Source organism: Myotis yumanensis, unplaced genomic scaffold (genome assembly GCF_028538775.1).
Source record: "Myotis yumanensis isolate MYYU_CA2020_CCGP unplaced genomic scaffold, mMyoYum1.0.hap1 SCAF_4, whole genome shotgun sequence".
Classification (NCBI taxonomy): domain Eukaryota; kingdom Metazoa; phylum Chordata; class Mammalia; order Chiroptera; family Vespertilionidae; genus Myotis; species Myotis yumanensis.
The window spans coordinates 77,737,167-77,761,198 of NW_027223755.1; positions in this window are offsets into that span (position 1 = coordinate 77,737,167).

The following is a 24,032-nucleotide window of genomic DNA, read 5'->3' on the forward strand; positions in this document are numbered from 1 at the left end:
ATCTCTGTTTCTCCCTGCCTCACCCCACTTCCTCTTTCTCTAAAAATCAATGAATATGTCACTGGGTGAGGATTTATTTAAAAACTTCAGCTTTCTGCAGGGGCAGTTTGCTTATCAATTTGAAATGGAATCCCTTTCAAAAGGACCCCAGGCTGGTGGTTCCCTCCTGTGGTATTGCTTCTTTGGAGAAATGCAGCTCACTCCCAGTGCACCCTGGTCTTTCTCAGTCACTCAGTGTCTTTATACTTCTTAGTCATGAGGTAGAGCCTAGCTTGTTGTGTCTCCCAGGGATTCTGAACCTCTTGTAGCTCTCTCACTTGGCTCCACTCCTCCCTCTGCTCTTTCTTTCCCCACATGAAACAATAAGGAAAATACTTTTGCCCCCATAATTCTTCTACCTTGTTACAGCATCCTCTTCCTCCCTCAAACCTCTTATATGACCTCAAGCTACATGAGGAGCAAAGGATTTCAAAACCAGTTTTTGCAAATCTTGCAGAGGTGTATAGAACCTTAATTTGGAATATGAAGGTCTGTGACACCTAACTTTGTGCCTTTTCCAAAACTATGCAGAAAAACACCCTCTTATATTTAAGTGTTGCTTTTTCTGGAGCAATTTGGTCAAATTGGTCATGAAATTCTCAATATTGTCTTCAACCCAAAGAATGGTAAGACTAATGGGTTGTACCAGATGGCCTGCCACACATTTTCACATCGCTCATGTCTTTCACTCAGCCTCGACAGCTCTTACCCCTGTCTCAATTTAACATATTACTATTTATCATTCAAGATTTAGTAACAACAGTCTCTCTTTTCTGAAGCCAATCTTTTCATTTCTCCATCATGCAGAACAAATTTTCCTGCCTTTCACCAGTTTTACCTATACATCTGTATAATGCTTCACTTTTCATTAACTTTTCAATTCAACCAATATTGACTGAGTACCCTGGATGTGCCAGGATCTATGTGAAGCCTTAAGACACAGCAGGGAGCAAGGCAGACATGGTCGCTGGTCTCATGGAGCATTGCTTCTCCTGCTACATCAGGAACTCAGGAAGGGAGGGTGTTTATTAATCTTTGATGCTCAGCCTCAGGGGAAGTGCTCAATACATGTATTAAAAGGGGAATAGGCTTATGAGGTCTGAAAGAAGCTTGTGAAACTGACTTTACATTGAACTTCAGAATCTGGCCTAGTGGCTTCTGCAGTGTTGGTATGGCTGCTGGCCTCTGTGGCTGTTTCAGAGAGGCACAGAGGGGTAAGACCTGCTCACAGATTTTTGTCATATTCTTCAGCATCTAAAACTATAGTGCACTGTTGATGAATTGTAATATTGCATTTATCCAACAAATACTTCATGTGTATGTACAACATGCTAAAATGTGCACTTGGCAATGGTGATGATCAAAGAATGATAAACCAAATTCTCTATCCTAGAGGAGTATACAACTTGATGAAGAAAAGAGAGGTAAAACACTAACTGTATGATATAAATCAAATATATGTCACTAGAGGCCTGGTGCACGAATTCGTGCATGGGTGGGGTCTGGCTGGCCCCATCCCCTGGGGGCCCGCCAGACTGGTTGGGGGGAGGAGCCACGGGAGGTTGGCCGGCCAGCCCCACCCCTGGTCTGGGTGTTGGGGGCTAATCAGGGGCAGGGCCAGCCAGGGGAGGGGCCAAAGCTGGCCCTGCTCTTGATCCAGCTGGGGCCAGCTGGGGGGAGGGCCCCCCCCCCATGCCCCGCGCCGCGCCCCGATTGCACCAGTTGGCTGGCCGCAGTGCGCATCATAGTGACCAGTCATTCCAGTCATTCCGGTGTTCCAGTCCCTTGGCTTTTATATAGAGAGAGATAAGAAAAGTGTATTAGTAAATGATGGTATGGGAGACTCCAGAGGTGGAAAGTGATCACTTGGACTATGGTCCTAGAGAAAGGAAAATAATAAAAATGATGCCATTAGAGCTGCAACTTGAAAACTATAAATTGTGAAAAGCAGAGTTCTTCAGGCAGAGAAGAGGAGGAACAAAAGCAGGGAGATAGGAAAGTGCAGTTTATGTTCATTGATCTGTGAACAGTTACATGTGTGCATTTATCACACAGTTTCTCATGTAGGGTTTGTCTTTGTCCTTAGTTCCTAAGCACTTAGTTTAGTTCCTAAAGAACAAAGTGATGCCTTAGGGCTTGTGATGCCCTGAACCCTATGGAGAAGTCAACCTGGGATATGTGTAAAGACTTCAGGAGTCCAAAGGCTTGTCCCCCCCTTTGGTGTCTGCTTTTAGTTAGTGGGAAGCAGACTGTGTAGACATATTTCTTGCTTAAAATTAACAAACTATTTGCAACAGCTTTTCTTTTGTCTCTTAAGTCTTCTCATGTTTTTAAATTGCCATTGGCCTTTACATATAGATGCACTAAAAGTAGAATCTAGGTCAGTGTGTTCTTGGGATCACATTTAAACTCAGCCACCACCATCTGCCCTGCCTGGGAAGGGTCACAGCTTTATGAGCCACATATTTGACTCCGAATCAAAATAGTTTTCCTCTTAGCTCAGGCTTTTTCTCCCACATTTATCTGCATTTTCCTGTGTTGATTTTTTTGTCTTTGTCTACCTCTCCCTAAATTTTTTTTTTCTGCCATACTTTTGCTTTGCAGGCTGTCTGCATAAAGCACAGAAAATGGACACTTTGCCCAGTTTATTTCTCTCAGACTTTAAATCTGCATGGATTGGTGCTCAGCTGATAAGGCTGATTGGCATTGCTCATTAACCCCACTGAGGTGTGGCAGTCATTGAGCTAACTAATTTACATTGTTTATTTCATTAATCCTTATCACAATCCTTAAAACAGATAATACTAGTCCACAGATGAGGAAACTGAGACTGATGAGATTAAGTAAATCCCTTCATAAGGGCAGGGTAGGACATTTAAATATACTCTGCTACCTTTAAAATCTCTTCTGTCATTGCACAGTCCTGAAGCTTTGAGATGTACAGTTAAAGTTGGAAGTATTTAAACAATTTGCCATAAATTTTTAAAAATTGGTAGGTACTTATGAGGAATATAAACTTAAATAATTGTTTGCATACAATAAATAGGTGTTTTGTTTATACTACTGCCATACATGCTAATCTATACTAATAAAAGGGTGATATGCTAATTACACTGGGAGACCTTCCGGACAAAACCATGGTGACGGGACCGAGGCAGAGGCAGTTAGGGGCGATCAGGCCAGCAGGGAAGAGGCAGTTGGGGGTAATCAGGCCGTGGGGGGAGGGGGGAGTTGGGGGCAATCAGGACGGCGGGGGGGGGGGGCAGTTGGGGGCGAGCAGGCTGGCAGGGAGTGGCAGTTAGGGGCGAGCAGGCCAGCAGGGGGGGCTGTTGGGGGCAATCAGGCTGGCAGGCAGGCTGGTAAGCGGTTAGGAGCCAGCGGTCCTGGATTGCGAGAGGGATGTCCGACTGCTGGTTTAGGCCCAATCTCACAGGGGGGTCCCAGATTGGAGAGGGTGCAGACTGGGCTGAGGGACACACACACACACACACCCGCACGAATTTTGTGCATAGGGCCACTAGTATCATATAAAGTAAAATATGATATCATCTCTTTTCACATGTTTCATCTGTCACTATTCTATATAATAAAAGCCCAGCGACCAAATGGCAGAAAGACCAGAACAACCAGTCGACCAGTCGCTATGACACGTGCTGACCACCAGGGGTCAGACGCTCAATGCAGGAGCTTCCCCCTGGTGGTTAGTGGGCTGATCCCCGCAGGCCATGCCTCCTACCAGTGCACAAATCCCATGCACCAGGCTTCTAGTGTTCAAATAACAGAACCGGTGAAATACAGCTCAGAACTTGCGCTCACAGATTTAATTTGCCCTGCTTCCTCCTTTGTAGATAGGAGACTGGGGACAGAAAAGGCTTTCTTGCCTGAGGTTATGTAGATAGTGGCAAAGCATGACTAGAAGATGAGTTCCTGACTCTACTACAAGACTTTTTGCTGCTAAAATATATAGAAATTCTTATATAATATTAAGAATTATACAATTCTTAACACTATTAAGTCTTCCAATCCATGACACAGGATGTTTTTCCTTTGTGTGTGTGTTCTTTAATTTCCTTCACCAATATATTGTAGTTTTCAGTGTAGAAGTTGTTCACTTCCTTGGTAAGTTTATTACTAAGTATTTTATTTTATTTTTGGTTCAGTTTATTTATTTATGTATTTATTTTATTAGATTTTATTGGGGTGACATTGGTCAACATTAACATATAGGTTTCATGTGTGGATTTCTAAGTTACAAAATCTGTATATAGCACCATGTGTCCACCATCCAAAGTCAAATCTTCTCCTGTTACCTCATATTAGGACTCCCTTTGCCCCCCACCTCCTTTCCTCTGGCAACCACCACCATAAGTTTCAGTTTTATATCCCATATATAAGTGAAAACATATGGTTCTTAGGTTTTTCTGACTGACTTATTTCTTTTATTTATTTATTTATTTTTATTCTTTAAAGTATTACAGATAGTAGTACATATGTCTCCTTTTTCCCCCATTGACCTCCTCCTGGCCTCCCCCAATCCCCGGCACATGCCCTCACCCCTCCAGTGTCTGTGTCCATTGGTTATGCTTATATGCATGCGTACAAGTCTTTTTGTTGATCTCTTACCCCTCGCCCCGACCCTCTCCTGCCTTCTTGCTGTAGTTTGACAATCTGTTTGATGCTTGTCTCTGCATCTATTCTTGTTCATCAGTTTATGATGTTCTTTATATTCCACAAATGAGTGAGATCATGTGATATTTATCTTTCTCTGACTGGCTTATTTCGCTTAGCATAATGCTCTCCAGTTCCATCCATGTTGTTGCAAATGGTAAGAATTACTTCTTTTTTTACACAGCATAGTATTCCATTGTGTAGATGTACCATAGTTTTCTAATTCACTCGTCTGCTGATGGGCACTTAGGCTGTTTCCAAATCTTAGCTATTTCACTTAGGATATGTTCTCAAAGTCCATCCATGTTGTTGAAAATGATGCTATTTCATCCTTTCTTATGGCTGAGTAGTATTCCATTGTGTATATGTACCACATCTTCTTTATCCAGTCCTCTGTCACAGGAATAATGCTACAATGAACATAGGGGTGTATATATCTTTGAAAATAAATGATTTCGAGTTTTTTGGGTATATACCCAGGAGTGGGGTTGCTGGGATATATGGTAGCTCTGTTTTTAATTTTTTGAGGAATCACCAGACTGCTTTCTTTTGATGCAATTATAAATGGGATTGTTTTCTTAATTTTTGTTTCAGATAGTTCATTATTAGTGTATAGAAAAGCAACTGATTTTTGTATGTTTATTCTGTATCCTGCAACTTTCCTGAATTCATTTTTTAGTTCTAACAGTTGTTGTTATTTTGTAGAGCTTTTAGGGTTTGCTATATATAAGATCGTGTCCTCTTCAAACAGATAATTTTACTTCTTCCTTTCTGATTTGGATGTATTTCATCTTTTTTCATGCCTAATTGCTTTGTCTAGGACTTCCAGTACTGTGTTAAATAGAAGTGGCAAGAGTGGGCATCCTTGTCTTGATCCTGATATTCCAGGAACAGTTTTCAACCTTTCTCTGTTGAGTATGATGTTAACTGTGAGCTTGTCATATGTGACTTCAATCATATTGAGGTAAATTCCTTCTGTACCTAGTTTATTGGATGGGATTTTTTTTTAATCATGAAAGGATGTTAAATTTTATCTAATGCCTTTTCAGCATCTATTTATCTAATGCCTTTTCTGCATCTAATGAGATGATCACATGAGTTTAATTCTTCCTTCTGTTAATGTGGTTTATCACATTGATTGGTTTTGTATGTTGAACCATCCTTGCATCCCAGGGATAAATCTCACTTGATCATTGTTCATGATCCTCTTAATATGATGTTGACTTTTATTTGCTAGTATTTTGTTGAGGACTTTTGTATCTATGGATATTGACCTATAGTTTTCTTTCTTTGTATTGTCTTTGTGTTAGGATGAGGTTAACTCATAAAATGAATTTAAAAATGTGTACACTGTTGATAGGAGTGTAAAATAGTGCAACCAATATGAAAAACAGTAGGAAGGTAACTCTAAAAACAGAATTACTATATGATCCAGAAATCTCACTCCTGGATATATATAAAAAAATAGTTGAAATCAAGATACATGGATGGGCCTGGTAGATATTACACTAAATGTTATCACAGAAAGACAAATTCTGCAAGCTTTCACTTATATGAGGTATCTACACTAATAAAAGAGAAAGTTTCAAATTGACCGTGCCTTTGTGACGCCCACCAGCCAATCAGGAGTGAGTATGCAAATTAACCCAACAAAGATGGCATGTTAATTTGCATATGCAGGTGCCGACCGCCCCCAGCCGCTCCAGGCCTCTGGGCAGTGTGGGAAGGCGAAAAGGCGGCTCCGGGCCAGAACGAAGGCAGAAAGGCAGCTTCGGGCTGAAGCGAAGGTGGTGCCGGCAGCCAAGGGAAGGAAGGCCCATTCTTGCACGAATCTTCGTGCATCGGGCCTCTAGTTTTAATATAGTCAAATTTATAGAAGCATAAAATAGAATGATAATTGCCAACAGATAGTGGAGGAAGAAATGAGAAGTTGTTCAATGGGTATAAAGTTACAGTTATACAAAATGAGTAACCAAGAAATCTGTTGTATAACATAGTACCTATAGTTAGCAGTATGATATAGTGCACTTAAAAAATTTTGTCAAGATGGTAGACCTCATACCAAAAAAAAGAAAATCTTATTTAGACACTACTCAATTTAATGCAATTTACTGGTGAAATATTTAAGAATTAGTGATAAAACACATATAAACATAAACTACATGATTTTCTCCTCCATTCTTTTGTCTTATTTACATGTTGTATATCTTCTACTTGGGCTGTCCATACTATCTCTTTTATTTGTTCCTATGTATGGAATTCTCATTCTATTTCCACATTTTCTCCTTGGCTTCCATGACTATTCAATTGTTTTTTTAAATATCAATGTCAATATATTTCTAATTTGTTTATTTTTGCTAACTTCTATAAAATATATTTAACTTGTTTTCTATTCATCCATTGATGAATTATTCCTAACATTTAAATTTTTACCTATACTTTTGAGTCTTTCTATGCTACTTCCTAGGTATTTAATATTAGCTATCACTAATATTATTAATTAATATATTAATATCCAGCTTTTATCTTATAAAGTAAGCACTATTGATATATTTTATTTTTCTTAAATATTAACAATATAGATGCTGTGGCTAAAAAGTGAGCTGTGGGCTCAACATCTGCCTCCATCAGTAATTATCTGGGAAATTATGGCCAAATTAATTTATCTATTTTTCATTTTCTGAACTGTGAAATATGTATAATAATGATCCCACTTTGTCTATTTGTAAGGATTAAATGAAATAACACATTTAAAGCCATTAAATTAAAAAATGCATCTCAACTTAAAAAATCTATCCCAACACATTCATTTTGACTATATTTTTTTTAAATTAAATCTTTATTGTTCAGATTATTACATTTGTTCCTCTTTTTTCCCCCCATAACTCCCCTCCTTCCAGCTCCCACCCCACCCTCCACCCTCACTCCCCACCCACTGTGTTCATCCATAGGTGCATGATTTTTGTCCAGTCACTTCCCGCATCTCCCACACCCCTTTTTCCCCCAAGAATAGTCAGTCTATTCCCTTTCTATGTCCCTGATTCTATTATAATCACCAGTTCATTCTGTACATCAGATTATTTATTCACTTGATTCTTAGATTCATTTGTTGATAGATGCATGTTTGTTGTTCATAATTTGTATCTTTACCTTTTTCTTCTTCTTCCTCTTCTTAAAGGATACCTTTCAGCATTTCATATAATACTGGTTTGGCGGTGATGAACTCCTTTAGCTTTTCCTTATCTGTGAAGCTCTTTATCTGACCTTCAATTCTGAATGATAGCTTTGCTGGATAAAGTAATCTTGGTTGTAGGTTCTTGGTATTCATCACTTTGAATATTTCTTGCCATTCCCTTCTGGCCTGCAAAGTTTCTGTTGAGAAATCAGCTGACAGTCGTATGGGTATTCCCTTGTAGGTAATTGAGCCTCTTTCTCTTGCTGCTTTTAAGATTTTCTCTTTGTCTTTTGCTCTTGGCATTTTAATGATGATGTGTCTTGGTGTGGTCCTCTTTGGATTCCTTTTGTTTGGGGTTCTCTGCGCTTCTTGGACCTGTAAGTCCATTTCTTTCACCAGGTGGGGGAAGTTTTCTGCCATTATTTCTTGAAATAGGTTTTCAATATCTTGTTGTCTCTCATCTTCTGGCACTCCAATGACTCTGATATTAGACCGCTTAAAGCTGTCCCAGAGGCTCCTTACACTGTCTTCACACTTTCGGATTCTTTTTTCATTTTGCTTTTCCAATTGGGTGTTTTTTGTCGAATCTTTGGTTTGATTATTGTACTCCTCTGGTCTGCTATTGGGTATAATATTCTTTATTTCAGTCCGTGTATGCTTACTTTCTAATTTCTTTATCGTAGCATCGAGGGTCTCATTAGTTTTCGTGAGGCTCTGCACAAATTTATGGCAAGCCCTCAAAATTGCGATTCTTAGCTCCATATCCTCCATTTCTGTCATGTTTTTTTGTCTCCGCATCTTTTATGCTTTCTTGGTGCACCCCCTTGTGGTCTCTGTGCGCAGTCTTGTTCTAGCCAAGCCTTAATTGTTGTAGTTAACACTAGAGGGATTTGACCCCCAGGCCGACTGGCTATAGGAATCAGCTGTATGGAAAACGTCTGCCTTCTGGGGAGGCGCTAATCCAGCCTTTGCCTGAGGCGATCGGCAAATGGCTGTGCGCAGGCTTTGGGCGGGGCGGGCTCAACAGGGCGGGCGGAGGGAGCAGTTATGGCCACGCTCAGTCCCGTTCCCAGAGGCTCTGCTTCTCAGAACCCCGGCAGCCGCTGCAAACCTCGGAGAGAAAGCTGCCCTCAGGTTCCAACTGATGCCGGATAATCCCGCTTCTCCCGTTTGAGTCTGGGTCCCTAGAGACTCGCCCGGATCTGGAGCCCAGAGTCTGAGACTCACTCCCGACAGAAAACGACAACCGCGCCCTCAGCCACCAGCCCGCTTTGCGCGCGCACCTCGGTACCTTTGTATTTTCCACACTGCGCCGCCTCTGAGCCTCGATTTGCTGTTCTCTTTCCTTCTAGTTGTAGAGTCTCTCTTCAGCCAGCCTTCCTGTGGTTCTGGGTGATGTCCGTTCAGTCTTTTAGTTGTATTTTTGAAATGGTTGTTTGCGGCAGCGGTCTCCGGTGTTTACCTACGCCGCCATCTTGGTCTCCTCTCCATTTTGACTATATTCAAGGGACAAAAAACAGGCATTCTCCTTCTTTCAATATATATTTTTTTCACAAAAATTTTTATAACAATGATAAAAACTATATTCAGAATCCTTCATAATCCTATCACCACTTTATCAAATAATTATTTCATTTTTACATCATAATAATCATCACAAGATATCTACCTATTGGAATTCTTGTTCATGAAACAATTATAAACATTTCCCATGGTGTTAAATTTCATAATTTGGTGCTATATTATACTCTTAGAAGTTGATCATTTGCCATTTATCTTAATCCTTTTCCTTGTTTTTTGTTGTGTTTTTTTGGACATTTATGTGGTGTAGTAGAAAGCTAATGGATTTTAGAATTAACGTAATAGATTTGAATACTGGTTGAGTAGTATTGGGAAGGCTATTTAACATCTCTGAGCCGTAATTTTCTAATCCATAAAATGTGAACAATTATTTATATCTTCCAGGGTTGTTTTGTGGGTGTTTTTTTTTTTTAATTGTACAGGTAAGGCTATGATGTAAAGTAGTTAGCAAAATACTTCTCTTCTACCCCACCCCAAAATAGGTTGCACCCGTCCCCACTCCAGTTTTTGCTCAAATATTTTTCTTAAGTAGAAGTTATGTCTAGTAGTCTTTTAAAAGAATAATTGGGCCAGCCGATGTGGCTCTGTGGTTGAGCATGGACCTATGAACCAGGAGGTCATGGTTTGAAGCCCTGGCACATGCCTGGGTTGCAATCTCGATCCCCAGTAGGGGGTGTACAGGAGGCAGCTGATCAGTGATTCTCTCTCATCATTGATGTTTCTCTCTCTCTCTCTCTCCTCCCTTCCTCACTGAAACCAATAAAAATATATATTTAAAAAAATAATTGGACTGGATATGTTATATTTTACTAAGAAACTAAGTTATCAAGTCTAAACTGAGCCTAGGTAGAAAAACTATACTTTCAAATGTTTTTATGTTCAAAATTTACCTGAGATGTTTTACCTAATCCATATTGGAATTAAGAAGTAATTATTTTGGCTGGAAGCTGTCCTAGCAAAAACCAACCAACAAAAACTGATTTCTTATTCATAATCAGGTTATATATCTACCTAACAACATGATGTACTTCATTATTTTTTCTTCAAATACAAAGGATAGAAGCAAATTCAGAAGTATGTTGCCGTGCCTATATATCTCTTACTATATATTCCAGTAGATCAAGGCAACATTCCAATAGATTAAGTCAATTGATATCCTTTTTTAAATAACCTGAAGGAAATTGCAGCAGAATTTTTACAATAATTTCACAATTGGAAGATGTGATAATTATTCAAATCTGTTTCATTACTTGCCAAGGGAATACTGAGATACCATTAATTTTCTGTCACTTCTAATAGGTTTTTCCAATTTCAAAAACGTGTTGGAACAAAAAGAAAAGATTTACAGTAAACTAAATTCCTGAGAGTGCAAATGAAATCACCAAAATATGAGAAGTGAATTTTGGATCCATGCTGAATGCTACTCAAACCTATCTTTAAAATATCTCATTGCTTAAGGCATTGAGTAATTCTCCTGCATAGGGTTGTTTGTGTGTGTGTGTGTGTTTTCAATCAATATCTGACCTAAAACACAATTAGCATTGAGCTAGCAGTTAATAAAATATGTTACACAGTACATTTTATTGGTGAAATGAAATTAGAATAAAATGTTTTCATCTAAAAATATGATAAGGATTGACTTAAGAGAGGTCATTGCAGGCTATTAAACACATAGAAGTTCTAGGAGGTATAAAATACACAAACAGTTATTTGAAAGACTTAAAAGTCCATTTTACTTGGAAATATGATGATTATTGTATTTATTATTAGATATGAATTATGCTAAAGTTGTGCCTGAAAATTTTGGTTAAGCTTCCAAATTGGCACCATTCACAGTAACCACTGTAAAGAAGAGATAGTTCAAGGACAAAAACTCTGAAATGTTTTCTGAGCTGGACTTGCAGTAACTTTCAGCTTTCATGTCCAGTGTCTGTTTTGCAACCTTTTAGCAGTAAATGCTGAGTTATTGACAAAAATTTTAAATATTCATGTTTCTGAAGATAAACATAGGCTTATATTTTTTCATACTCATATTTCAGATACAAAAGAGTTAGAACTTGGTTGATGCTTAGGGCAGATATACTATCTTTCTTGAATTGTTGGCATGGTTTTTTTTGTTTTTGTTTTGTCAGGTTCTTTTCAGTTACACATCCAAGGAAGGGCTAGCATTCAAGTGGTGTGATTTCAGGGAAAACTAGGAGCACTTCTCCTTCTCCCAGCTTACCCAAATATCCCCTGTCTGCTCTATGGTACTTGAAATTTCCTTAATAAAGAAACGAGATTTAAATTCCACACTTGAAGATAAGAGAAATGGGAATTAAAACACAAATACTCCCTTTGAAAGAGAATGCATTGACTTAAAATCACACTAAAATATTTGGTTATATCAGATCCTTGACTCAAAGCAGGTTTTGTTGTTCTGGTAAGAGGAGAAGAAATGAACTTCATAGAAGGAGATATGTGTCAGCAGAGTTTTATAATAAAAACTATTTCCACTTTTTCACCTTCCTTAAGCAAATTCGTTTTAACTATATTCAAGTGTAGCTTCCTTTCTTTCACTTGGTAAATACAGCACTTCTCTCTCTCTCTGTTTTTTTAGAACAGCTTACTTTGAAATATTGGATGCTTTTAGTCCATCTCAGTCTCCTGGTTTGGAAAAAATTACAGAATAGAGCACCGAGAATGTGTGTTGGCACTGTTGAGCCTCTGTTCGATAATCTATAAAGTCTTATGAAGAAACTTATAACAAATATCACATGATTTCAGTTATATGTGGAATTTTAAAACATCAGAACAAATGAACAAACAAATAAAAACACCCAAAACAGATTCATAGAAACAAAGAACAAACTGATGGTTGCCAGAGGGGGTGGGGTGGGGTAGGGTGGGGTGGAGGGATGGGTTAAAAGGTGAAAAAGGGGAGAATCCAAGATGGTGGAGTAGGCAAATGCCTGTACTTGCTGCCTCCCACAACCACATCAAAATTACAACTAAAATACAGAACCACTATCATTCAGAACTGCTGGAAAGCTGGCTGAATGGAAGTACTACATCTAGAGAAGTAAAGAAGAAAGCATACTGAGACAGGAAGAAGGTGCAGAGGCTCAGAAGGAGCTGGTCCAGCACCCATGTGGGCTACTTTTTTAATCTGGAGGGAAATTGCCTCTGTGGAGGCCGTCAGAGGCTCAAGAGATCCCAGCCCCACACCAGATGCCCAGCCTAGGGTCCCAGAGCTGGGAAAAGAAGTCCCTATGGACAGTAAGAACTATGGGTGTAAAAACCACTGCGAATTGGGGCTGAGTGACACAGAGGCTGCTGGAGACCCAGCTGCTCCTCTTAAAAGGCCAGCACTACATACTGAATTTACAAGCTCCCGCTTCCTCTGAGCTCCAGTGCTAGGTGAGGCTCTGGAGGACTCAGACACATACTAGGAGAAACTGGACTGTCTGGCATCAGGGCAGGAACTTGAGGGCAGCTTTCTTCCAGACGGAGGTGCTCACAGCAGTCATTGTTCCCATGCTGGGACCTTCCCGGTTGGAGGGTTGACTGGCAGCCATTTCTGTTTGCTCTGTTCTGATGATTCCCTGAGATCCTGACCCATCCAATTGACAACCCCACCCAAGCTATGGGCAATGGCTTGTGCATATGAATGGCCTGACTTTTCTCAGGCCAAAAACCTGTCAAACAAGCTGCAGCTGGATCAGGGAGCACCAAACCTATCAAAAGGCCCAAGACCTGGCACCAGCACCAACCTGCCTTGCTTCACAGCTGGGCCTTGTCTGGGCACTTCAAAATCCAATACAAAGAGGAGGAATCTGCTGAGCTCTCTGTAACTCCTGCTGGGTGGCCCAAGGAAGTGACTGACTTTGCACCCCACCAAAGACCCAAGAGCCAGTGTACACAGTGATCAGTGTGAGACCATACCAGATTACAACTCTTCACATCCATAAGCAACATACTCAAGGGGCAGACTCAGTGAGCACCAAAGCCCCACTGAAGCAAGTTCTGCTCCATAAGGGTGTCTCCTGCACAGCAGCTCTTCCACTGTAGTTACAGCTGGTCCCCACAACCAACTGGCCTGGAGATCAATTCCTCCCAGTGACACCAACAGCAATAAAGGCTCAACTACAACTAGACTGTGCACACAGCCCACAAAGGTGTGTACCTAGAGTGTCCACCTCAGGTGATTGGGGAGGCTGAGCCACCGGGCCCTACAGGACACCTACTACACAAGGCCACTCTGTCAGCTCAAGGAGACTTAGCAGCTCTGCCCAATACACAGAAACAAACACAGGGAAGCAGCCAAAATTTGGAGACAAACATGTCACAAATGAAAGAAATGGAAAAAAGGAAACTACTGGATATAGAGTTCAAAATCATGGTTATAACATTACTCAAGGATTTTCTAGAAACTTCCAAGGGACTTAGTGAGACTTTCATGGATCTTAGTGAAAATGTAAAGAAAAAACAAAAAAGGAAAAGGACCAGTCAGAAATTAAGCATACACTGACTGAAATAAAGAATAATATATAGGGATTCAACAGTAAACTAGAGGATCCCCAGAATCAAATCAATAATTTAAAATATGAGGAAGCAAAAAACACCCAACCAGAAGAGCAAAAAAATAAATAAAAATCCAAAAATATGAAGATAGTGTAAGGAGCCTCTGGGACAACTTCAAGCGTACCAACATCTGAATTATGGGGGTGCCAGAAGAAGAGAGAGAGCAAGATATTGAAAACCTATTTGAAGAAATAATGACAGAAAACTTCCCCTACCTGGTGAGAAAAATAGACTTACAAGCCCACGCAGCACAGAGAACCCCAAACAAAAGGAACCCAAATAGGACCATACCAAGACACATCATAATTAAAATGCCAAGGGCAAAAGACAAAGAGAACCTTAAAAGCAGCAAGACAAAAGCAGTTAGTTACCTACAAGGGAGTGCCCATACGACTGTCAGCTGATCTCTCAACAGAAACTATGCAGGCCAGAAGGGAGTGGCAAGAAATATTCAAAGTGATGAATAGCAAGAACCTACAACCAAGATTACTCTACCTCCCAAAGCTATTATTTAGAATTGAAGGTCATATAAAAAGTTTCACAGACAAGAAAAAAACTAAAGGAGTTCATCACCACCAAACCATTATTATATGAAATGCTGAAGGGTATTCTTTAAGCAAGAGGAAGAACAAAAAAAAGGTAAAGATAAAAAATTCAAACAACAAAGTGACAACAAATATATATCTATCAACAATTGAATCTAAAAATTAAATAAAAATCTAGTGAACAAAATAAACTGGTGAATAGAATGGAATCAGGGGCACAGAAATGGAACAGACTGACAATTCTCAGAGGGAAGGGAGTGTAGGGGGATGCGGGAAGAGATTGGACAAAGATCTTATATGCATGTATGCATTACCCATGGACACAGACAATAGGGTGGCGAGGGCCTAGGGTGGGCTGGGAACCGGGTGAAGGGGAGCTATGGGGGGGGGGGGGAGAGGGACCTCTGTAATAATATCAACAATAAAGATTAATTTAAAGAAAAAAAGGTGAAGGGAATAGTAGTCAATGATAGTATGATAATTTTGCGCAGTGACATGGTTACTACACTTAATATGGTGATCACATTGTAAGGTATATAAATGTCAAGTCACTATATTGTGCACTTAAATCTAAAATAATGTATGCTAATTATACTTTAATGAAAGATAAAATAGAATAAATAAAATATATTTTTGTCTAATTTTTAAAATGTATAGATTCTGAAGATGAGATCTTTTTAAAAATTCACAAGAAAGTGAATTCTGCAAACTTCTTACTGGTCTTGAGAAAGATTTCAGAACAGATTATTAAAAGATTGCCTGTCTGAGCTCAAATGATAAGTGATAACCACCAGATTTATGAAAAAAAAAAGCATGACTAGTTTTGGATTTATTCCTTTTTTGGAATGTGGGTCAGTAAAAGCATTTAATAGACTCTCAATGTATTAGAAGGAGAAATTTGAGTTGGAAAATAGTATGTATGGTTAGATGGATTTGTAACTTGTTGGGGAACTATGTTCAAAGATCACTGATTAAAATTAACTTATGTTATCTTTGGCTGGTTCTGCTCAATATTTTCAGTTATGACTCTGATAAAGTTGTAGATGATGAGAAACACAGTGGTGATTTAATATATCAGCTGCTGGAATCAATGTTCAGAATTGATTGGCTGGCATTTTCTACTGTCAATCTTACAGTTAATAGGAGTAATTTAGGACCTCAATCTCACCGCACAAATTTAAGATGAATTACATATGGTTTAAGAGCAACATATGTGAGAAAGATTTATGGATAGAAGTACCCTATGCATAGTAAGCATGATTACAGACCTGTTCTCCTCTGTGCTGGTCAAACTGTACACTATGGTGTATGTATGATCTCACCTTTTAATTGAAACACAGATAAACTATAATGTGTCTAAGGAGAAAGACTGAAGTTGTGAAGAAATCTTGTTAATGTTATGAAAAGGTTCTATATATAAAATGTGGATATTGTTATCATCTTCTTTGTCATGTGGGAACTGTTATTTGTTGAAGAACCATGCAAATTTTCTGGAATTTTAGTCAGTGTTGAGCAGAATGATCTTTTCTAGTAGGATGATAGAGTTCTCTCTCCATCATGGACTATGGAAGTCAGGGAATACATTCTGATGAATTAGAGAAAACATTCTTTTATTTCCCCAAAGTGAGAAAAGAGAAATAATGCATGAGTCTACTGTATATCAAAAAGCAGTGGAGAAGCACAAAATTTTAAGTTTCATGTTAAGTTGTTAAGAACTCTTATTAAATCATAGGAGTCAGAGATTTCTTTCATTTTCTCCCCACAATAATGATAATTTCCAGTTTATCTTTTTTTTCTCTATTATACCATTGTTAATCTGAAGGCTGCCTGCACACTCAGTATCTGTTCAATGAAATTGTTAATTTTCTTTTAAATTGATACCAAGAAATAATGACCTAAATATTTTCAAAGGCCAAAAGGATTTATTTTTCATACAAAGATTATATAAAAGAAAACTGGAAACTTTGATCCATTTCAGGAACTGGAAAACCAAATCCTGCTTAAAAAACTAAGTCCAAAACATTTTTGGCTTAGATATTTCTTTAACCTTTGTCAACTTAAAGAAACATTATTTAAAAAAATAATTTGGAAGCACATAACCAGCCATTTCATAGCACCGAAAGGAACAGAATGGTGAAAAATAGCAGCAATTATGGAACTAGTCATTCCAGAGTCTAAAAGGTAAAAGTATTAGCGACCAGAAAGGATAACATTACATGTCCTTTTGTTGCTGGCACCACTAAGAGAAGAAAGAGAAACTGGGAAAATAAAAGAATAAGGTCTTTGCAATTTTGTGGCTTGGGTTACTAAGCACTTCCAATAAATAAAGCTTAAAACACAAGCACACCACCTAAGACAGCTATGTATTAAAAATAAAAAAGAACCTTCAGGACAAAATCTCTATTTTTCCAAAAACTGAACTTAATTATTTTGTAGAAACAAAGTACTCTGAATTATTTGATCATTTAAATTATTCAAAACAGTCATATTTATTTGTGTTAGCCATAACTCTTAAAGTACTCAATTGGTTGATTGATAAGATAAAACCACAGATTGAGTGGGAGCCAGTTTAAAGTGTACCAATAATGTTTATGGTTTTTTTTTATCTTTATGTAGTCATCAGGGTCATAAATTAAATGATTGATCTAGATGTTAAATTCTTCTGAGCCCGGAATCGCTCCAAAAGAAAATGTTTTGCAAGCCATCGGGAGGTATTTAACCTATAATTATAATGTAGAGAAATCACCTTCGGTGTGATCAAACTAATGTAAAAATTGGTGATTTAAGAGAAATTCTAGTTGTTATTACTTTTAGCTACGTAGGATCCCCAAAGCAAATGAAAATAAATGTGAACAGAACTTGCAACTCTATTTTTATGAACTTGAGTACTTTAGCTATTGGCAATTTCAAGGTCTGGAGAGAGAGAAGAAAAAGAATTGGTGGAAAACCCCAGTAAAAATCTCTTGGTCTGAGAGAGTGCAAAGGTAAGAACATTCAAGAAACAAATGAAGATAATACTGTCACACAAGGGCAAGCTTGTAACTGCTGTCTTTATTAGGAGTCATTGGAAATAACACATGGAGAATGGATGTCAGCTTTAGGGATTACTTATCTCAAGAGACTTCATTCTTACCAAGTGCAAATATTGTAGGGATAGATTTTTTTTTAATTCCCCAGACAGAAACTACTAGACTTATTCTTGGACTGTCAAGAAAGAAAGGATTACAGACAACACTCTGAAAATGATGAAAAATTTTAACTTCCAGATGTTTCCAGGAATTCCAGTTTCTTAGAAACTTTGTTAAGTTTGGTAAAGCTCCTGCATAAGTGACTAAGTTCAGTAGAAGATGAAATAATAAATTTGCTTCAATTTAAAAATTATTTGGTAAATGCTCAGCAAACTCATGATAATTCTCAAATGTACAATATTGCAAAATAAGTGTGCAGTGAAATTATAGATCAACATGTACCTTGAATCTTGAAAAAATTATATCATGACATGCAGATAATTTTCAGTAAATCTCCACTTTAACATTTTTAAAAAATTGTGAGGTATACATTTAGGAAAATATATGAAATATAAATATACAGTACAGCCATATTTGTGAAGTCAACTCCTATGGAATTCCTTCTTGGTCATGAATTAGAACTTGGTTAGTATCCTTGAAGTCTCGTCTGTGCTCCAGTTGATCACAACTTTTATTACAAATATTGTCCTCTTTTCCTTTATAAATTTGCCCTCTCTGTGTGTATGTCTACACAGTATAGTTTAGTCTTACCTCTTTGTGATATATATATAAATGGAGTCATAATGCATGTATTCTTTTGTTTCTTGCTTCATCTGCTGAATTGTGAGTTTGTGAAATTAATTCATTTTGGGGGGTGTACCTGTAGCACAAATTATTATTTCTGTACTAGAGGCCTGATGCACGAAATTTAAAATTCGTGCAAGAGTAGGCCTTCCTTCCCCCAGGCTGCCGGCACTGGCTTTGCTCTGGCACCCAGGACCCCGTCTTCCCTCCAACTGCCGGCAGGCACCCGAGACCAGGGCTTCCCTCACAGCCCCGGCTTCGTCTGGAAGGTCATCCAGAAGGACATCCGGGAGGATGTCCATTCTAATTATCATATTACCCTTTTATTATTATAGATGGTATTCTATTATATGAATATGCTAGAATGTATTTTTTCCCATTCAACTATTTTGAGATATTTAGTTTTCTAATTTTTTGTTGTTATTATTAATTTCTTTATGAACATTCTGTATATAAACCTTAGATCACATGTGCATAGTTACTCTAGGGAACCTAAACTAAAATTATTAAGTAATAGGATATACATACTTTCAGCTCAATTAGATGACTCCAGGTTTTATCCAAAGTAGTTACTTTAATGAACATACATTGTAGCATTGTGTGACAGTTCTCATTGCACCTCATCCTTGCCAGCATTTTATTTTGCCAGACATTTTAATATTTACCTGTTGTGGAAATAATGACATTTCATTGTGGTCTTAACTTGCATTTTTTTACAAATAATATTGGACACTTTTCATGTATTTATTGGCTACTAATAGCCCGGTGCATGAAATTCCTGCACATTAAAAGGGAATTAATTGCCCTAACCAGTTTGGCTCAGTGGATAGAGCATCGGCCTGCGGACTCAAGGGTCCCGGGTTTGATTCCGGTCAAGGGCATGTACCTTGGTTTCGGGCACATCCCCAGTGGGGAGTGTGCAGGAGGCAGCTGATCGATGTTTCTCTCTCATCGATGTTTCTAACTCTCTATCCTTCTCCCTTCCTCTCTGTAAAAAATCAATAAAATACATTTTTTAAAAGGGAATTAATTAGCAGAGATATTTTAATATTGCTATTTGCCCTTTCTCTATAATAGAAGTGTGAGAGATGAAAGGAAATTAGTAAAATGTATATGAAAATAATATATAAATTTATTAATAAATAAACAGTAACAAAAGTATATAACAACAGAGGCATGATATGAAAACAAAAACATGATATGAAAACAACAAAAACATGATATAAAAATAACAGTGATGCAAACAATGACTGATAAAGGGATTAAACTTATTCTAATATCTCTCTGTACACCACATTAAGAGTAAAAACACTTTCAGAGTGCTTGACTAATTTCCCTTGTGATGAAGTACTTAGAACTTTAACTGTAACATCACATGCTCTTCAAACTCGAGAGAAAGCAACATATAACTGACCATGTGCAAAAAAGGGTTCAGGTAGGAATATGCCTACTCTGTCTAGAGTTTGTCCTTGTGATTTATGAATAGTCATCACAAATGCTGGCATCACGGGAAACCGTTGTCGAATCAATTTAAATGGGAGGCCAGTGTCAGATGGGGACAAATTAATTCTTGGAATCAGAACAGCCTCTCCCTCTGCAGATCCTGTTAATACTTCAGCTTCGATAATGTTAGGTTGTAATCTTTTGATAATAAATCTGGTACCATTACAAAGACCCCATTTACTATTGAGATTTCTCAATAGCATGATGATTGCACCCACTTTCAATTTTAATTTATGACACTGCATTCCCAAAGGAGTAATACTATTCAGAAATTCGATGGGGAAATTTTCCTTTGTTTCTTTGTTATGGGGTGGGGCCACAGCATTAGTAACAAAGAAACAGAATTAAAACTTTATTGTGGGGAGCCACTACAGTGTTTTGTACAGGTTCAAGCCTTGGACTGATGAGATGGCACAGTCCTCTCATTGCCACGTGCAAGTCCCAGCTTGGAGGGCAGGGCCCTCCCAGCACAATTATAGCCAACAGCTGTAGTTGTAAGCTTGAACCTATGGTCGGAACATATGGCCCCACGTGCCTGAGTAATGTGGGCTTGATAGAGTTCAGGTGCATGTAGTTGAGTAGGATTGAAACCCAGGAGAATGTTTGTAAACATTTTGGTCATGCCCTTACTTTGCCTCGTAGCATCTGCTATAAAATAAAGGCATGGCTGTGGGCATGGTCGCTGTCTCTCAGAGAAGCAGCGTCCCACCGAGACCTGGCTTTCATTCTCTTGTCTGTCTTTTCTAAGCCTTTCTGCCGCCCCGACTCAGGTTCACCCTAGGCCATGCTGGCAAGGCACACTTTAGAAAGATCTGCCTCCACACTCCCAGGGCGGGTTCCTGCCTCAAACCCTGCCCTTACAGGAAACAGCTCCGGAAAACAGCTCGGGGGAGGGCGCAGCCGTTGCCAAGACAACCCCTGTAGGACTGACTTCCTTCCGCGAGGTCACGGCTGTTTGTATGTGATGAATACCACCCATGGTTTTTATATAAGTAGATTGGAATCTCCTCTTTTAGATGTGGTGTTCAAGGGGTTAAGCTATTTAGGGAAGCATTTTTTCTTTTTCTTTTTGGTTTTTAGTAATTCTTTATGTATTTGTGAGACTAGTCCTTCATCAGTGTTGAGTATTGCAAAACAAATAAACAAAATATCTGAGGGCTTTCTCAGAGAAAAAGAACTGTCAGGGGAACTTCCTCCAGTATATATATAGTGGAGATAACACAAAGCATCCCCATGGGAAACCCTCTTCCAGTAGGGGTAGAGAGTGAGTGAATAACATTGCAGTCTTCCTGTCTCTGGTTGGACAGTTATAAGGAATAGCCTACATGTTTTTCAGATTATCCCCTGTGAGTCTGAACCCTGGTTGCCTAGATTTACTGGATTTACTTGCTTCCTGTCTTACTTCCCCATTTCCTCATTTCCTCATCCCCTCACTTGTGCTTTCTGGGATTGCCTTCCAAATACACTGCCAGTACTTAAGTTCTGTCTCAAGGTCTCGTTTTGGGAGAATCCAATTTAAGATAAATAACAACTTCGATTGTTCAACCCCTTCTGGACCCTATACATTCCATTGATCCTACTGTCTTTCCTCTGTCCCTCACTGCATCCTCTCATGTTCTGATTTCTTTTCCTACTCAGTTTAGATTTCACAGTACATGATTATAGTCACTCCCTTACATATGCCCTCAATTCCCTTGTCCTTTCCAGTCTTTGCCATGTTGGCCTGGCCCAACCTTGCCTTTTGTTAAATCTTATTATAAGCCGACTATTTATCCCTTTCTCTGATTTATTATGACAAATCTGGAAGAATATATAATCTACTTATTTGTCTTTTGCCCCCAACTAGAATCTAAACACTATGAGATCAGAAATTTTTGCCTCTTTGCCTCATTTCTGTGTCCACAGTTCCTAAAAGGTGGCTGATACATAGTAGGAGGCTCAATAAGTATCTTTTTAATAGCCGAATAAGTCTGGAATTACCCCACTAATACCTTTTTATAGGAAGTGATTTAGGCAGCATGGGGTTCAGAGTTATCTTCATCAAACATTAAAACCAGGTTTTTCTGATTTCAGGCTCTAGGTTTTTAATTACTATGCTGTACTATTCTCTTTGCTTCACATAAAAATAAAATAAGACAGGCAATATGTTAGTGGGCATTTACAATGTGCCAGGCATAATGTTATGCATATATGAGAAAGTCTCTGAAAAGCAACATGCAGTTATAAGAACTTTGGATTGCAAGCTAAGAGATCAGATTTGTCTCTGTTGTCCCTGGAACCACAGACAAGGCATTTACGTTCTCTGGTCTTAATTATTTTCATTCACCCATCCATCTGTTAAACACCTCTTAAATGCCTGGAACAGTGACAGATCTTAGGAAAATGATAATGAAGAAGAAAATATCCAACTTATTGAGCTGGTTTTAGTTCCATGGGAGAGACAGTCATAAGTGGCCAATTACTGCACAATATTAAAGGTGCTGTGACAGAGGAAAGTATGGGATGCTTTGGAAACATGAAGAGGGACATGAATTGGGGAAGATGTTTCCTCTGTAAAATGAAGGCTAAATGAACTCAGAAGCCTCTACCAGTAATCCACGATACTCCGTATTCCGTATAACTAAGGGAGAAGTCTCAGAGAGGGCAGTCATACCCCTTTGCCTTGAGTTAGTATCTGCAGAAATGTAAGGACTCATTGTGACATTACCACTTTATACTTTGATCATCTGCTTTTTACCCAAGGTTAAGCGATCCAATTACACTGTAACTTTAGGCAGTCTTTTTCATATGTAGAGTCCCTGCATTGTTTTTTATCACCTTGTGTCCCAGTAAAAAATGCTAATGACTGGGTTCCTCCCAGATATACTGATTCTGACTCTAAAGAGCTGCAGCCTGTAACTGTACAACTCTATACATAGCTTCCTAGGTGGTACCCCAGAAGGTAAACTGCGCTGAGAACTGCCTCCTAGAAGGAATCCTCATAAAATAAGGCTCTTTGGATTGTCAGAAATTAAGCCCTCTAGCCCATGCTCTAAGCCATTAATGAAAATCACAGAGTAGTGTTATGTGGTATACCATTATTTAAGAATGAGTATCTTAAATAGTATCTTTGTTATTAAAGTGGTTCAATTTTAAACCAGCTCCTCTGTCAAAAGGGGAGCTACTAATTGATGTACTACTTCCACTGACAAAAGTGCCTGTTGATCTGGAGCTTGGGCCTTAGTTTTTACATTAATCTCAGAAAGTGTTGTCCATATGGATAGAAACGTTAGGCTTCTCCAGAATGTAGTTACTTCCCATCATGTATTTCTTCCATGTGGGGGGCAATTTTTGAGAAGCACAAGTCATGTATGCAGCTTTTTTCAGCAGAATCCAAGAGGCTTTCCCTAAATGTTTGCAAAGTATTGGAAGATCTGGAACCCTTGATGACAGCACCTCAGTTACCCCAAGAATCATGCTAATTCAGAGCCTTTTATATAGATGGTTATATTATAAGAAACCCGAGAAGTAGATATATTAAACTTATTTGAGAAATGAGGGGAAAATCACAGGAAAGTTAAAAATTTGCTTCTGTCAACACAGCTTGTAACAGAGCCAAAAATATCACTTTGGTTTCTTGATATTAGTTTTGTTTCATATTCCTTTCTTCTTGAATAAATTATACAACTCCAGGAATAACTTTTTACACAGAGGAAGTTTGTTGCATGGTTAAAAGGAATGGGTCATTAAAAACTTATCTTGGCATGGCAGATTAAAGAGGGCCACCAATTCTTTGCTACTTCTCCCAAGAGGACATAGAGTGAGTACTCCACTACCTTTGTTTCTGGACTGGCCTTCATGACTTAATTAATAGGTGAAGTGTGAGCCCATTCCAAGGCAAGATAGCAGCTTGGCTTAACCGCTGGAACGTGCACGCTTGGAGTCTTGAGTCACAATATAAGAATTTTGACTGCTCTGAAGAGACCATGTGGAGAGGACCTGAGACTGAATAAAGAGGGAGAATTGCCCAGCTGAGCCCAGCCTTCCAGAAATCCCCACCAAAGTGGCATCTTAGATTCTTTAGGTCTGCCCTGCATCAAAAACATGAACAGTCGAGTCCTGGTTAGATTTCTATCACACAAAATCATAAAATGTAATAAAATATTT